This window comes from Narcine bancroftii, chromosome 8 (assembly GCF_036971445.1).
Source record: "Narcine bancroftii isolate sNarBan1 chromosome 8, sNarBan1.hap1, whole genome shotgun sequence".
NCBI classification, from domain to species: Eukaryota; Metazoa; Chordata; class Chondrichthyes; order Torpediniformes; family Narcinidae; genus Narcine; species Narcine bancroftii.
In genome coordinates, this window is record NC_091476.1 from 119,766,989 (window position 1) to 119,783,115 (window position 16,127).

The following is a 16,127-nucleotide window of genomic DNA, read 5'->3' on the forward strand; positions in this document are numbered from 1 at the left end:
GCCAGCTCCGATTCCCCGCCTCTGATTCCCCGCATCTGATTCCCTGCCTCTGATTCCCCGCCTCTGATTCCCCATCTCTGATTCACCGCCTTTGATTCGCCACCTCTGATTCCCCATATCTGATTCCCCACCTCTGTTTCCCCGCCTCTGATTCCCCGCCTCTGATTCTCCATATCTCATTCCCCGCCTCTGAATCCCCATCTCTGATTCCCGGACTCTGATTCCCCACCTCTGATTCCCGGCCTCTTATTCCCAGCATCTGATTCCCGGCCTCTTATTCCCGGCCTCTGATTCCCCGCTTCTGATTCTGATTCCCTGCCTCTGATTCCCCATCTCTGATTCCGCACATCTGATTCCCTGCCTCTGATTCCCCACCTCTGATTCCCCATATCTGATTCCCCGCCTCTGTTTCCCCGCCTCTGATTCCTCGCCTCTGTTTCCCTATATCTAATTCCCCACCTCTGATGCCCCAACTCGGATTCCCCGCCTCTGATTCCCCAGCTCTGATTCCCCGCCTCTGATTCCATGCATCCGATTCCCCATATCCGATTCCCCGCCTCTGTTTCCCCGCCTCTGATTCCCCGCCTCTGTTTCCTCATATCTGATTCCCCGCCTCTGATTCCCAACTATGATTCCCCGCCTCTGATTCCCCAGCTCTGATTCCCTGCCTCTGATTCCCCGCCTTCTATTTCCTGCCTCTGATTCCCCGCCTGTGATTCCCCATCACTGATTCACCACCTCTGATTCCCCACCTCTGATTCCCCATATCTAATTCCCCGCCTCTGTTTTCCCGCCTCTGATTCCCCACCTCTGTTTCCCCATATCTGATTCCCCGCCTCTGAATCCCCAACTCTGATTCCCTGCCTCAGATTCCCCAGCTCTGATTCCCCGCCTTTGATTCCCCCCGTCTGATTCCCAGCCTCTGAATCCCCGTGTATGATTTCCTGCCTCTGATTTCCCGCCTCTGATTCCCCATCTCTGATTCACCGCCTCTGATTCCCCAACTCTGATTCCCCATCTCTGATTCCGCACATCCAATTCCCTGCCTCTGATTCCCCAACTCTGATTCCCCACCTCTGATTCCCCAGCTCTGATTCCCCGCCTCAGATTCCCCACGTCTGATTCCCTGCCTCTGATTCCCCGCCTCTGATTCCCTGCCTCTGATTCCCCATATCTGATTCACCAACTCTGATTCCCCGCTTCTGATACCCCAGCTCTGAATCCCCGCCTCTGATTCCCCGCGTCTGATTCCCTGCCTCTGATTCCCCGCCTCTAATTCCCTTCTGTGATTCACAACCTCTGATGCCCCACCTCTGATTCCCCATATCTGATTCCCCGCCTGTTTCCCCGCCTCTGATTCCCCACCTCTGATTCCCCATATCTGATTCCCCGCCTCTGATTGCCCACCTCTGATTCCCCGCGTCTGATTCCCTGCCTCTGATTCCCCGCCTCTGATTCCCCATATCTGATTCACCACCTCTGATTCCCGGCCTCTGATTCCCCATCTCTGATTCCGCACATCCGATTCCCTGCCTATGATTCCCCACCTCTGATTCCCCGCCTCTGATTCCCCATATCTGATTCCCTGCCTCTGTTTCCCCGCCTCTGATTCCCCACCTCTGTTTCCCCATATCTGATTCCCCGCCTCTGATTCCCCAACTCTAATACCCTGCCTCTGATTCCCCAGCTCTGATTCCCCGCCTCTGATTCCCCGCATCTGATTCCCTGCCTCTGATTCCCCGCCTCTGATTCCAGGCCTCTGATTCCCAGCATCTGATTCCGGCCTCTGATTCCCGGCCTCTGATTCCCTGCTTCTGATTCTGATTCCCTGCCTCTGATTCCCCATCTCTGATTCCGCACATCTGATTCCCTGCCTCTGATTCCCCACCTCTGATTCCCCATATCTGATTCCCCGCCTCTGTTTCCCTGCCTCTGATTCCCCGCCTCTGTTTCCCCATATCTGATACCCCGCCTCTGATTCCCCAACTCTGATTCCCCTCCTCTAATTCGCCAGCTATGATTCCCCGCCTCTGATTCCCTGCGTCTGATTCCCTGCCTCTGATTCCCAGCCTCTGATTCCCCTTCTCTGATTCACCAGCTCTGAATCCCCACCTCTGATTCCCCATCTCTGATTCCGCACATCCGATTCCCTGCCTCTGATTCCCCGCCTCTGATATCCCGCCTCTGATTCGCAACCTCTAATTCCCCACCTCTGATTTCCCATATCTGATTCCCCGCCTCTGTTTCCCTGCCTCTGATTCCCGGCCTCTGTTTCCCCATATCTGATTCCCCTCCTCTGATTCCCCAACTCTGATTCCCCGCCTCTGATTCCCCAGCTTTGATTCCCCGCCTTTTATTCCCGGCCTCTGATTCCCTGTCACTGATTCCCCGCCTCTGATTCCCCACCTCTGATTCCCCATATCTGATTCCCCGCCTCTGTTTCCCCACCTCTGATTCCCGGCCTCTTATTCCCAGCATCTGATTCCCGGCCTCTGATTCCCTGCCTCTGATTCCCCGCCTCTGATTCCCCATCTCTGATTCCCCGCCTCTGATTCCCCGTGTCTGATTCCCTGCCTCTGATTCCCCGTCTCTGATTCCCCGCGTCTGATTCCCTGCCACTGATTCCCTGCCCCTGATTCCCCACCTCTGATTCCCCATATCTGATACCCCGCCTCTGTTTCCCCAACTCTGATTCCCTTCCTCTAATTCGCCAGCTATGATTCCCTGCCTCTGATTCCCTGCCACTGATTCCCTGCCCCTGATTCCCCACCTCTGATTCCCCATATATGATTCCCCGCCTCTGATTCCCCAACTCTGATTCCCCTCCTCTAATTCGCCAGCTATGATTCCCCGCCTCTGATTCCCTGCGTCTGATTCCCTGCCTCTGATTCCCAGCCTCTGATTCCCCTTCTCTGATTCACCACCTCTGAATCCCCACCTCTGATTCCCCATCTCTGATTCCGCACATCCGATTCCCTGCCTCTGATTCCCCGCCTCTGATTCCCCGCCTCTGATTCCCCGCCTCTGATTCCCCGCGTCTGATTCCCTGCCACTGATTCCCTGCCCCTGATTCCCCACCTCTGATTCCCCATATCTGATTCCCCGCCTCTGTTTCCCCACCTCTGATTCCCCGCCTCTGTTTCCCCATATCTGATTCCCCGCCTCTGATTCCCCAACTCTGATTCCCCTCCTCTAATTCGCCAGCTATGATTCCCCGCCTCTGATTCCCTGCATCTGATTCCCTGCCTCTGATTCCCAGCCTCTGATTCCCCTTCTCTGATTCACCACCTCTGAATCCCCACCTCTGATTCCCCATCTCTGATTCCGCACATCCGATTCCCTGCCTCTGATTCCCCGCCTTTTATTCCCGGCCTCTGATTCCCTGCCACTGATTCCCTGCTTCTGATTCTGATTCCCTGCCTCTGATTCCCCATCTCTGATTCCGCACATCTGATTCCCTGCCTCTGATTCCCCACCTCTGATTCCCCATATCTGATTTATCGCCTCTGTTTCCCCGCCTCTGATTCCCCGCCTCTGTTTCCCGATATCTGATTCCCCGCCTCTGATTCCCCAACTCTGATTCCCCTCCTCTAATTCGCCAGCTATGATTCCCCGCCTCTGATTCCCTGCGTCTGATTCCCTGCCTCTGATTCCCAGCCTCTGATTCCCCTTCTCTGATTCACCACCTCTGAATCCCCACCTCTGATTCCCCATCTCTGATTCCGCACATCCGATTCCCTGCCTCTGATTCCCAGCCTCTGATTCCCCGCCTCTGATTCGCAACCTCTAATTCCCCACCTCTGATTCCCCATATCTGATTCCCCGCCTCTGTTTCCCTGCCTCTGATTCCCGGCCTCTGTTTCCCCATATCTGATTCCCCTCCTCTGATTCCCCAACTCTGAATCCCCGCCTCTGATTCCCCAGCTCTGATTCCCCGCCTTTTATTCCCGGCCTCTGATTCCCTGCCACTGATTCCCCGCCCCTGATTCCCCACCTCTGATTCCCCATATCTGATTCCCCGCCTCTGTTTCCCCAGCTCTGATTCCCCACCTCTGATTCCCCAGCTCTGATTCCCTGCCACTGATTCCCTGCCTCTGATTCCCCACCTCTGATTCCCCATATCTGAATCCCCGCCTCTGATTCGCCACCTCTGATTCCCCATATCTGATTCCCGCCTCTGTTTCCCCGCCTCTGATTCCCTGCCTCTGATTCCCAACCTCTGATTCCACACCTCTGATTCCCCATATCTGATTCCCCGCCTCTATTTCCCCATATCTGATTCCCCGCCTCTGATTCCCCAACTCTGATTCCCCGCCTCTGATTCCCCAACTCTGATTCCCCGCCTCTGATTCCCGGCGTCCGATTCCCTGCCTCTGATTCCCCGCCTCTGATTCGCCATCTCTGATTCCCCGCCTCTGATTCCCCGTGTCTGATTCCCTGCCTCTGATTCCCCGCCTCAGATTCCCCGCCTCTGATTCCCTGCCACTGATTCCCTGCCCCTGATTCCCCACCTCTGATTCCCCATATCTGATTCCCCGCCTCTGTTTCCCCGCCTCTGATTCCCCGCCTCTGATTCCCCATTTCTGATTCCCTGCCTCTGATTCCCCAACTCTGATTCCCCGCCTCTGATTCCCCAGCTCTGAAACCCTGCCTCTGATTCCCCGCGTCTGATTCCCTCCCTCTAATTCCCCGCCTTGATTCCCCATATCTGATTCACAACCTCTGATTCCCCACCTCTGATTCCCCATATCTGATTCCCCGCCTCTGTGTCCCCGCCTCTGATTCCCCGCCTCTGATTCCCCATATCTGATTCCCCGGCTCTGATTGCCCACCTTTGATTCCCCGCCTCTGATTCGCCAGCTCTGATTCCCCGCCTCTGAATCCCCGCATCTGATTCCCTGCCTCTGATTCCCCGCCTCTGATTCCCCATCTCTGATTCACCGCCTTTGATTCCCCACCTCTGATTCTCCATATCTGATTCCCCACCTCTGTTTCCCCGCCTCTGATTCCCCGCCTCTTATTCTCCATATCTCATTCTCCGCCTCTGAATCCCCATCTCTGATTCCCGGACTCTGATTCCCCACCTCTGATTCCCGGCCTCTTATTCCCAGCATCTGATTCCCGGCCTCTGATTCCCGGCCTCTGATTCCCCGCTTCTGATTCTGATTCCCTGCCTCTGATTCCCCATCTCTGATTCCGCACATCTGATTCCCTGCCTCTGATTCCCCACCTCTGATTCCCCATATCTGATTCCCCGCCTCTGTTTCCCCGCCTGTGATTCCCCACCTCTGTTTCCCCATATCTAAATCCCCACCTCTGATGCCCCAACTCTGATTCCCCGCCTCTGATTCCCCAGCTCTGATTCCCCGCCTCTGATTCCCCGCAACCGATTCCCCATGTCTGATTCCCCGCCTCTGTTTCCCCGCCTCTGATTCCCAGCCTCTGTTTCCCCATATCTGATTCCCCGCCTCTGATTCCCCAGCTCTGATTCCCTGCCTCTGATTCCCCGCGTTCTATTCGCTGCCTCTGATTCCCCTCCTGTGATTCCCCATCTCTGATTCACCACCTCTGATTCCCCACCTCTGATTCCCCATATCTAATTCCCCGCCTCTGCTTGCCCGCCTCTCATTCCCCGCCTCTGTTTCCCCATATCTGATTCCCCGCCTCTGAATCCCCAACTCTGATTCCCTGCCTCTGATTCACCAGCTCTGATTCCCCGCCTTTGATTCCCCCCGTCTGATTCCCAGCCTCTGAATCCCCGTCTGATTTCTTGCCTCTGATTCCCCGCCTCTGATTCCCCATCTCTGATTCACTGCCTCTGATTCCCCACATCTGATTCCCCATCTCTGATTCCGCACAACCGATTCCCTGCCTCTGATTCCCCGACTCTGATTCCACACCTCTGATTCCCCAGCTCTGATTCCCCGCCTCTGATTCCCCGCGTCTGATTCCCTGCCTGTGATTCCCCGCCTCTGATTCCCCATCTCTGATTCCCCACCTCTGATTCCCCGTGTCTGATTCCCTTCCTTTGATTCCCCGCATCTGATTCCCCGCCTCTGATTCCCTGCCACTGATTCCCCGCTCCTGATTCCCCACCTCTGATTCTCCATATCTTATTCCCCGCCTCTGTTTCCCCCCCTCTGATTCCCAGCCTCTGATTCCCCATATCTGATTCCCCGCCTCTGATTCCCCATATCTGATTCCCCGCCTCTATTTCCCCATATCTGCTTCGCCGCCTCTGATTCCCCAACTCTTATTCCCCGCCTCTGATTCCCCAGCTCTGATTTCCCGCCTCTGATTCCCGGCATCCGATTCCCTGCCTCTGATTCCCCGCCTCTGATTCCCCATCTCTGATTCCCCGCCTCTGATTCCCCGTGTCTGATTCCCTGCCTCTGATTCCCCGCCTCTGATTCCCCATATCTGATTCCCCGCCTCTGTTTTCCCGCCTCTGATTCCCTGCCTCTGATTCCCCATATCTGATTCCCCGCCTCTGATTCCCCAACTCTGATTCCCCGCCTCTGATTCCCCAGCTCTGAATCCCCGCCTCTGATTCCCCGCGTCTGATTCCCTGCCTCTGATTCCCCGCCTCTGATTCCCCATCTGTGATTCACAACCTCTGATGCCCCAACTCTGATTCCCCATATCTGATTCCCCACCTCTGTTTCCCCGCCTCTGATTCCCCGCCTCTGATTCCCCATATCTGATTCCCCGCCTCTGATTGCCCACCTCTGATTCCCCGCGTCTGATTCCCTGCCTCTGATTCCCCGCCTCTGATTCCCCATCTCTGATTCACCACCTCTGATTCCCGGCCTCTGATTCCCCATCTCTGATTCCGCACATCCGATTCCCTGCCTATGATTCCCCACCTCTGATTCCCCGCCTCTGATTCCCCATATCTGATTCCTTGCCTCTGTTTCCCCGCCTCTGATTTCCCACCTCTGTTTCCCCATATCTGATTCCCCGCCTCTGATTCCCCAACTCTAATACCCCGCCTCTGATTCCCCAGCTCTGATTCCCCGCCTCTGATTCCCCGCATCTGATTCCCTGCCGCTGATTCCCCGCCTCTGATTCCGGCCTCTGATTCCCGGCCTCTGATTCCCTGCTTCTGATTCTGATTCCCTGCCTCTGATTCCCCATCTCTGATTCCGCACATCTGATTCCTTGCCTCTGATTCCCCACCTCTGATTCCCCATATCTGATTCCCCGCCTGGGTTTCCCCGCCTCTGATTCCCCACCTCTGTTTCCCAATATCTAAGTCCCCGCCTCTGATTCCCCAAATCTGATTCCCCACCTCTGATTCCCCAGCTCTGATTCCCCGCCTCTGATTCCCCGCATCTGATTCCCTGCATCTGATTCCAAGCCTCTGATTCCCTGCCTCTGATTCCCAACCTCTGATTCCCCACCTCTGATTCCCCATATCTGATTCCCCGCCTCTGTTTCCCCGCCTCGGATTCCCCGCCTCTGTTTCCCCATATCTGATTCCCGGCCTCTGATTCCCCGCCTCTGATTCCCCGCCTCTGATTCCCTGCCTCTGATTCCCCATCTCCGATTCCGCACATCTGATTCCCTTCCTCTGATTCCCCGCCTCTGATTCCCCGCCTCTGATTCCCTGCCTCTGATTCCCAACCTCGGATTCCCCACCTCTGATTCCCCATATCTGATTCCCCGCCTCTGTTTCCCCGCCTCTGTTTCCCCGCCTCTGATTCCCCGCCTCTGTTTTCCTATATCTAATTCCCCACCTCTGATTCCCCATATCTGATTCCCCGCCTCTGTTTCCCCGCCTCTGATTCCCCGCCTCTGATTCCCCATATCTGATTCCCTGCCTCTGATTCCCCAACTCTGATTCCCCGCCTCTGATTCCCCAGCTCTGAATCCCCGCCTCTGATTCCCCGCGTCTGATTCCCTGCCTCTGATTCCCCGCCTTGATTCCCCATCTCTGATTCACAACCTCTGATTCCCCACCTCTGATTCCCTATATTTGATTCCCCGCCTCTGTTTCCCCGCCTCTGATTCCCCGCCTCTGATTCCCCATATCTGATTCCCCGCCTCTGATTGCCCACCTCTGAATCCCCGCCTCTGATTCGCCAGCTCCGATTCCCCGCCTCTGATTCCCCGCATCTGATTCCCTGCCTCTGATTCCCCGCCTCTGATTCCCCATCTCTGATTCACCGCCTTTGATTCGCCACCTCTGATTCCCCATATCTGATTCCCCACCTCTGTTTCCCCGCCTCTGATTCCCCGCCTCTGATTCTCCATATCTCATTCCCCGCCTCTGAATCCCCATCTCTGATTCCCGGACTCTGATTCCCCACCTCTGATTCCCGGCCTCTTATTCCCAGCATCTGATTCCCGGCCTCTTATTCCCGGCCTCTGATTCCCCGCTTCTGATTCTGATTCCCTGCCTCTGATTCCCCATCTCTGATTCCGCACATCTGATTCCCTGCCTCTGATTCCCCACCTCTGATTCCCCATATCTGATTCCCCGCCTCTGTTTCCCCGCCTCTGATTCCCCGCCTCTGTTTCCCTATATCTAATTCCCCACCTCTGATGCCCCAACTCTGATTCCCCGCCTCTGATTCCCCAGCTCTGATTCCCCGCCTCTGATTCCCTGCATCCGAATCCCCATATCTGATTTCCCGCCTCTGTTTCCCCGCCTGTGATTCCCCGCCTCTGTTTCCCCATATCTGATTCCCCGCCTCTGATTCCCAACTATGATTCCCCGCCTCTGATTCCCCAGCTCTGATTCCCTGCCTCTGATTCCCCGCGTTCTATTCCCTGCCTCTGATTCCCCGCCTGTGATTCCCCCACTGATTCACCACCTCTGATTCCCCACCTCATATTCCCCATATCTAATTCCCCGCCTCTGTTTTCCCGCCTCTGATTCCCCGCCTCTGTTTCCCCATATCTGATTCCCCGCCTCTGAATCCCCAACTCTGATTCCCTGCCTCAGATTCCCCAGCTCTGATTCCCCGCCTTTGATTCCCCCCGTCTGATTCCCAGCCTCTGAATCCCCGTGTCTGATTTCCTGCCTCTGATTCCCCGCCTCTGATTCCCCATCTCTGATTCACCGCCTCTGATTCCCCACCTCTGATTCCCCATCTCTGATTCCGCACATCCAATTCCCTGCCTCTGATTCCCCAACTCTGATTCCCCACCTCTGATTCCCCAGCTCTGATTCCCCGCCTCAGATTCCCCACGTCTGATTCCCTGCCTCTGATTCCCCGCCTCTGATTCCCTGCCTCTGATTCCCCATATCTGATTCCCCGCCTCTGATTCCCCAACTCTGATTCCCCGCTTCTGATTCCCCAGCTCTGAATCCCCGCCTCTGATTCCCCGCGTCTGATTCCCTGCCTCTGATTCCCCGCCTCTAATTCCCCATCTGTGATTCACAACCTCTGATGCCCCACCTCTGATTCCCCATATCTGATTCCCCGCCTGTTTCCCCGCCTCTGATTCCCCACCTCTGATTCCCCATATCTGATTCCCCGCCTCTGATTGCCCACCTCTGATTCCCCGCGTCTGATTCCCTGCCTCTGATTCCCCGCCTCTGATTCCCCATATCTGATTCACCACCTCTGATTCAAGGCCTCTGATTCCCCATCTCTGATTCCGCACATCCGATTCCCTGCCTATGATTCCCCACCTCTGATTCCCCGCCTCTGATTCCCCATATCTGATTCCCTGCCTCTGTTTCCCCGCCTCTGATTCCCCGCATCTGATTCCCTGCCTCTGATTCCCCGCCTCTGATTCCCCATCTCTGATTCACCGCCTTTGATTCGCCACCTCTGATTCCCCATATCTGATTCCCCACCTCTGTTTCCCCGCCTCTGATTCCCCGCCTCTGATTCTCCATATCTCATTCCCCGCCTCTGAATCCCCATCTCTGATTCCCGGACTCTGATTCCCCACCTCTGATTCCCGGCCTCTTATTCCCAGCATCTGATTCCCGGCCTCTTATTCCCGGCCTCTGATTCCCCGCTTCTGATTCTGATTCCCTGCCTCTGATTCCCCATCTCTGATTCCGCACATCTGATTCCCTGCCTCTGATTCCCCACCTCTGATTCCCCATATCTGATTCCCCGCCTCTGTTTCCCCGCCTCTGATTCCCCGCCTCTGTTTCCCTATATCTAATTCCCCACCTCTGATGCCCCATATCTGATTCCCCAGCTCTGATTCCCCGCCTCTGATTCCATGCATCCGATTCCCCATATCCGATTCCCCGCCTCTGTTTCCCCGCCTCTGATTCCCCGCCTCTGTTTCCTCATATCTGATTCCCCGCCTCTGATTCCCAACTATGATTCCCCGCCTCTGATTCCCCAGCTCTGATTCCCTGCCTCTGATTCCCCGCCTTCTATTCCCTGCCTCTGATTCCCCGCCTGTGATTCCCCATCACTGATTCACCACCTCTGATTCCCCACCTCTGATTCCCCATATCTAATTCCCCGCCTCTGTTTTCCCGCCTCTGATTCCCCACCTCTGTTTCCCCATATCTGATTCCCCGCCTCTGAATCCCCAACTCTGATTCCCTGCCTCAGATTCCCCAGCTCTGATTCCCCGCCTTTGATTCCCCCCGTCTGATTCCCAGCCTCTGAATCCCCGTGTATGATTTCCTGCCTCTGATTTCCCGCCTCTGATTCCCCATCTCTGATTCACCGCCTCTGATTCCCCACCTCTGATTCCCCATCTCTGATTCCGCACATCCAATTCCCTGCCTCTGATTCCCCAACTCTGATTCCCCACCTCTGATTCCCCAGCTCTGATTCCCCGCCTCAGATTCCCCACGTCTGATTCCCTGCCTCTGATTCCCCGCCTCTGATTCCCTGCCTCTGATTCCCCATATCTGATTCCCCGCCTCTGATTCACCAACTCTGATTCCCCGCTTCTGATACCCCAGCTCTGAATCCCCGCCTCTGATTCCCCGCGTCTGATTCCCTGCCTCTGATTCCCCGCCTCTAATTCCCTTCTGTGATTCACAACCTCTGATGCCCCACCTCTGATTCCCCATATCTGATTCCCCGCCTGTTTCCCCGCCTCTGATTACCCACCTCTGATTCCCCATATCTGATTCCCCGCCTCTGATTGCCCACCTCTGATTCCCCGCGTCTGATTCCCTGCCTCTGATTCCCCGCCTCTGATTCCCCATATCTGATTCACCACCTCTGATTCCCGGCCTCTGATTCCCCATCTCTGATTCCGCACATCCGATTCCCTGCCTATGATTCCCCACCTCTGATTCCCCGCCTCTGATTCCCCATATCTGATTCCCTGCCTCTGTTTCCCCGCCTCTGATTCCCCACCTCTGTTTCCCCATATCTGATTCCCCGCCTCTGATTCCCCAACTCTAATACCCTGCCTCTGATTCCCCAGCTCTGATTCCCCGCCTCTGATTCCCCGCATCTGATTCCCTGCCTCTGATTCCCCGCCTCTGATTCCAGGCCTCTGATTCCCAGCATCTGATTCCGGCCTCTGATTCCCGGCCTCTGATTCCCTGCTTCTGATTCTGATTCCCTGCCTCTGATTCCCCATCTCTGATTCCGCACATCTGATTCCCTGCCTCTGATTCCCCACCTCTGATTCCCCATATCTGATTCCCCGCCTCTGTTTCCCCGCCTCTGATTCCCCGCCTCTGTTTCCCCATATCTGATACCCCGCCTCTGATTCCCCAACTCTGATTCCCCTCCTCTAATTCGCCAGCTATGATTCCCCGCCTCTGATTCCCTGCGTCTGATTCCCTGCCTCTGATTCCCAGCCTCTGATTCCCCTTCTCTGATTCACCAGCTCTGAATCCCCACCTCTGATTCCCCATCACTGATTCCGCACATCCGATTCCCTGCCTCTGATTCCCCGCCTCTGATATCCCGCCTCTGATTCGCAACCTCTTATTCCCCACCTCTGATTTCCCATATCTGATTCCCCGCCTCTGTTTCCCTGCCTCTGATTCCCGGCCTCTGTTTCCCCATATCTGATTCCCCTCCTCTGATTCCCCAACTCTGATTCCCCGCCTCTGATTCCCCAGCTTTGATTCCCCGCCTTTTATTCCCGGCCTCTGATTCCCTGCCACTGATTCCCCGCCTCTGATTCCCCACCTCTGATTCCCCATATCTGATACCCCGCCTCTGTTTCCCCACCTCTGATTCCCGGCCTCTTATTCCCAGCATCTGATTCCCGGCCTCTGATTCCCTGCCTCTGATTCCCCGCCTCTGATTCCCCATCTCTGATTCCCCGCCTCTGATTCCCCGTGTCTGATTCCCTGCCTCTGATTCCCCGTCTCTGATTCCCCGCGTCTGATTCCCTGCCACTGATTCCCTGCCCCTGATTCCCCACCTCTGATTCCCCATATCTGATACCCCGCCTCTGTTTCCCCAACTCTGATTCCCTTCCTCTAATTGACCACCTCTGATTCCCCACCTCTGATTCCCCATATCTAATTCCCCGCCTCTGCTTGCCCGCCTCTCATTCCCCGCCTCTGTTTCCCCATATCTGATTCCCCGCCTCTGAATCCCCAACTCTGATTCCCTGCCTCTGATTCACCAGCTCTGATTCCCCGCCTTTGATTCCCCCCGTCTGATTCCCAGCCTCTGAATCCCCGTCTGATTTCTTGCCTCTGATTCCCCGCCTCTGATTCCCCATCTCTGATTCACTGCCTCTGATTCCCCACATCTGATTCCCCATCTCTGATTCCGCACAACCGATTCCCTGCCTCTGATTCCCCGACTCTGATTCCACACCTCTGATTCCCCAGCTCTGATTCCCCGCCTCTGATTCCCCGCGTCTGATTCCCTGCCTGTGATTCCCCGCCTCTGATTCCCCATCTCTGATTCCCCACCTCTGATTCCCCGTGTCTGATTCCCTTCCTTTGATTCCCCGCCTCTGATTCCCCGCCTCTGATTCCCTGCCACTGATTCCCCGCTCCTGATTCCCCACCTCTGATTCTCCATATCTTATTCCCCGCCTCTGTTTCCCCCCCTCTGATTCCCAGCCTCTGATTCCCCATATCTGATTCCCCGCCTCTGATTCCCCATATCTGATTCCCCGCCTCTATTTCCCCATATCTGCTTCGCCGCCTCTGATTCCCCAACTCTTATTCCCCGCCTCTGATTCCCCAGCTCTGATTTCCCGCCTCTGATTCCCGGCATCCGATTCCCTGCCTCTGATTCCCCGCCTCTGATTCCCCATCTCTGATTCCCCGCCTCTGATTCCCCGTGTCTGATTCCCTGCCTCTGATTCCCCGCCTCTGATTCCCCATATCTGATTTCCCGCCTCTGTTTTCCCGCCTCTGATTCCCTGCCTCTGATTCCCCATATCTGATTCCCCGCCTCTGATTCCCCAACTCTGATTCCCCGCCTCTGATTCCCCAGCTCTGAATCCCCGACTCTGATTCCCCGCGTCTGATTCCCTGCCTCTGATTCCCCGCCTCTGATTCCCCATCTGTGATTCACAACCTCTGATGCCCCAACTCTGATTCCCCATATCTGATTCCCCACCTCTGTTTCCCCGCCTCTGATTCCCCGCCTCTGATTCCCCATATCTGATTCCCCGCCTCTGATTGCCCACCTCTGATTCCCCGCGTCTGATTCCCTGCCTCTGATTCCCCGCCTCTGATTCCCCATCTCTGATTCACCACCTCTGATTCCCGGCCTCTGATTCCCCATCTCTGATTCCGCACATCCGATTCCCTGCCTATGATTCCCCACCTCTGATTCCCCGCCTCTGATTCCCCATATCTGATTCCTTGCCTCTGTTTCCCCGCCTCTGATTCCCCACCTCTGTTTCCCCATATCTGATTCCCCGCCTCTGATTCCCCAACTCTAATACCCCGCCTCTGATTCCCCAGCTCTGATTCCCCGCCTCTGATTCCCCGCATCTGATTCCCTGCCGCTGATTCCCCGCCTCTGATTCCGGCCTCTGATTCCCGGCCTCTGATTCCCTGCTTCTGATTCTGATTCCCTGCCTCTGATTCCCCATCTCTGATTCCGCACATCTGATTCCTTGCCTCTGATTCCCCACCTCTGATTCCCCATATCTGATTCCCCGCCTGGGTTTCCCCGCCTCTGATTCCCCGCCTCTGTTTCCCAATATCTAAGTCCCCGCCTCTGATTCCCCAAATCTGATTCCCCACCTCTGATTCCCCAGCTCTGATTCCCCGCCTCTGATTCCCCGCATCTGATTCCCTGCATCTGATTCCAAGCCTCTGATTCCCTGCCTCTGATTCCCAACCTCTGATTCCCCACCTCTGATTCCCCATATCTGATTCCCCGCCTCTGTTTCCCCGCCTCGGATTCCCCGCCTCCGTTTCCCCATATCTGATTCCCGGCCTCTGATTCCCCGCCTCTGATTCCCCGCCTCTGATTCCCTGCCTCTGATTCCCCATCTCCGATTCCGCACATCTGATTCCCTTCCTCTGATTCCCCGCCTCTGATTCCCCGCCTCTGATTCCCTGCCTCTGATTCCCAACCTCGGATTCCCCACCTCTGATTCCCCATATCTGATTCCCCGCCTCTGTTTCCCCGCCTCTGTTTCCCCGCCTCTGATTCCCCGCCTCTGTTTTCCTATATCTAATTCCCCACCTCTGATTCCCCATATCTGATTCCCCGCCTCTGTTTCCCCGCCTCTGATTCCCCGCCTCTGATTCCCCATATCTGATTCCCTGCCTCTGATTCCCCAACTCTGATTCCCCGCCTCTGATTCCCCAGCTCTGAATCCCCGCCTCTGATTCCCCGCGTCTGATTCCCTGCCTCTGATTCCCCGCCTTGATTCCCCATCTCTGATTCACAACCTCTGATTCCCAACCTCTGATTCCCTATATTTGATTCCCCGCCTCTGTTTCCCCGCCTCTGATTCCCCGCCTCTGATTCCCCATATCTGATTCCCCGCCTCTGATTGCCCACCTCTGAATCCCCGCCTCTGATTCGCCAGCTCCGATTCCCCGCCTCTGATTCCCCGCATCTGATTCCCTGCCTCTGATTCCCCGCCTCTGATTCCCCATCTCTGATTCACCGCCTTTGATTCGCCACCTCTGATTCCCCATATCTGATTCCCCACCTCTGTTTCCCCGCCTCTGATTCCCCGCCTCTGATTCTCCATATCTCATTCCCCGCCTCTGAATCCCCATCTCTGATTCCCGGACTCTGATTCCCCACCTCTGATTCCCGGCCTCTTATTCCCAGCATCTGATTCCCGGCCTCTTATTCCCGGCCTCTGATTCCCCGCTTCTGATTCTGATTCCCTGCCTCTGATTCCCCATCTCTGATTCCGCACATCTGATTCCCTGCCTCTGATTCCCCACCTCTGATTCCCCATATCTGATTCCCCGCCTCTGTTTCCCCGCCTCTGATTCCCCGCCTCTGTTTCCCTATATCTAATTCCCCACCTCTGATGCCCCAACTCTGATTCCCCGCCTCTGATTCCCCAGCTCTGATTCCCCGCCTCTGATTCCCTGCATCCGATTCCCCATATCTGATTTCCCGCCTCTGTTTCCCCGCCTGTGATTCCCCGCCTCTGTTTCCCCATATCTGATTCCCCGCCTCTGATTCCCAACTATGATTCCCCGCCTCTGATTCCCCAGCTCTGATTCCCTGCCTCTGATTCCCCGCGTTCTATTCCCTGCCTCTGATTCCCCGCCTGTGATTCCCCCACTGATTCACCACCTCTGATTCCCCACCTCTGATTCCCCATATCTAATTCCCCGCCTCTGTTTTCCCGCCTCTGATTCCCCGCCTCTGTTTCCCCATATCTGATTCCCCGCCTCTGAATCCCCAACTCTGATTCCCTGCCTCAGATTCCCCAGCTCTGATTCCCCGCCTTTGATTCCCCCCGTCTGATTCCCAGCCTCTGAATCCCCGTGTCTGATTTCCTGCCTCTGATTCCCCGCCTCTGATTCCCCATCTCTGATTCACCGCCTCTGATTCCCCACCTCTGATTCCCCATCTCTGATTCCGCACATCCAATTCCCTGCCTCTGATTCCCCAACTCTGATTCCCCACCTCTGATTCCCCAGCTCTGATTCCCCGCCTCAGATTCCCCACGTCTGATTCCCTGCCTCTGATTCCCCGCCTCTGATTCCCTGCCTCTGATTCCCCATATCTGATTCCCCGCCTCTGATTCCCCAACTCTGATTCCCCGCTTCT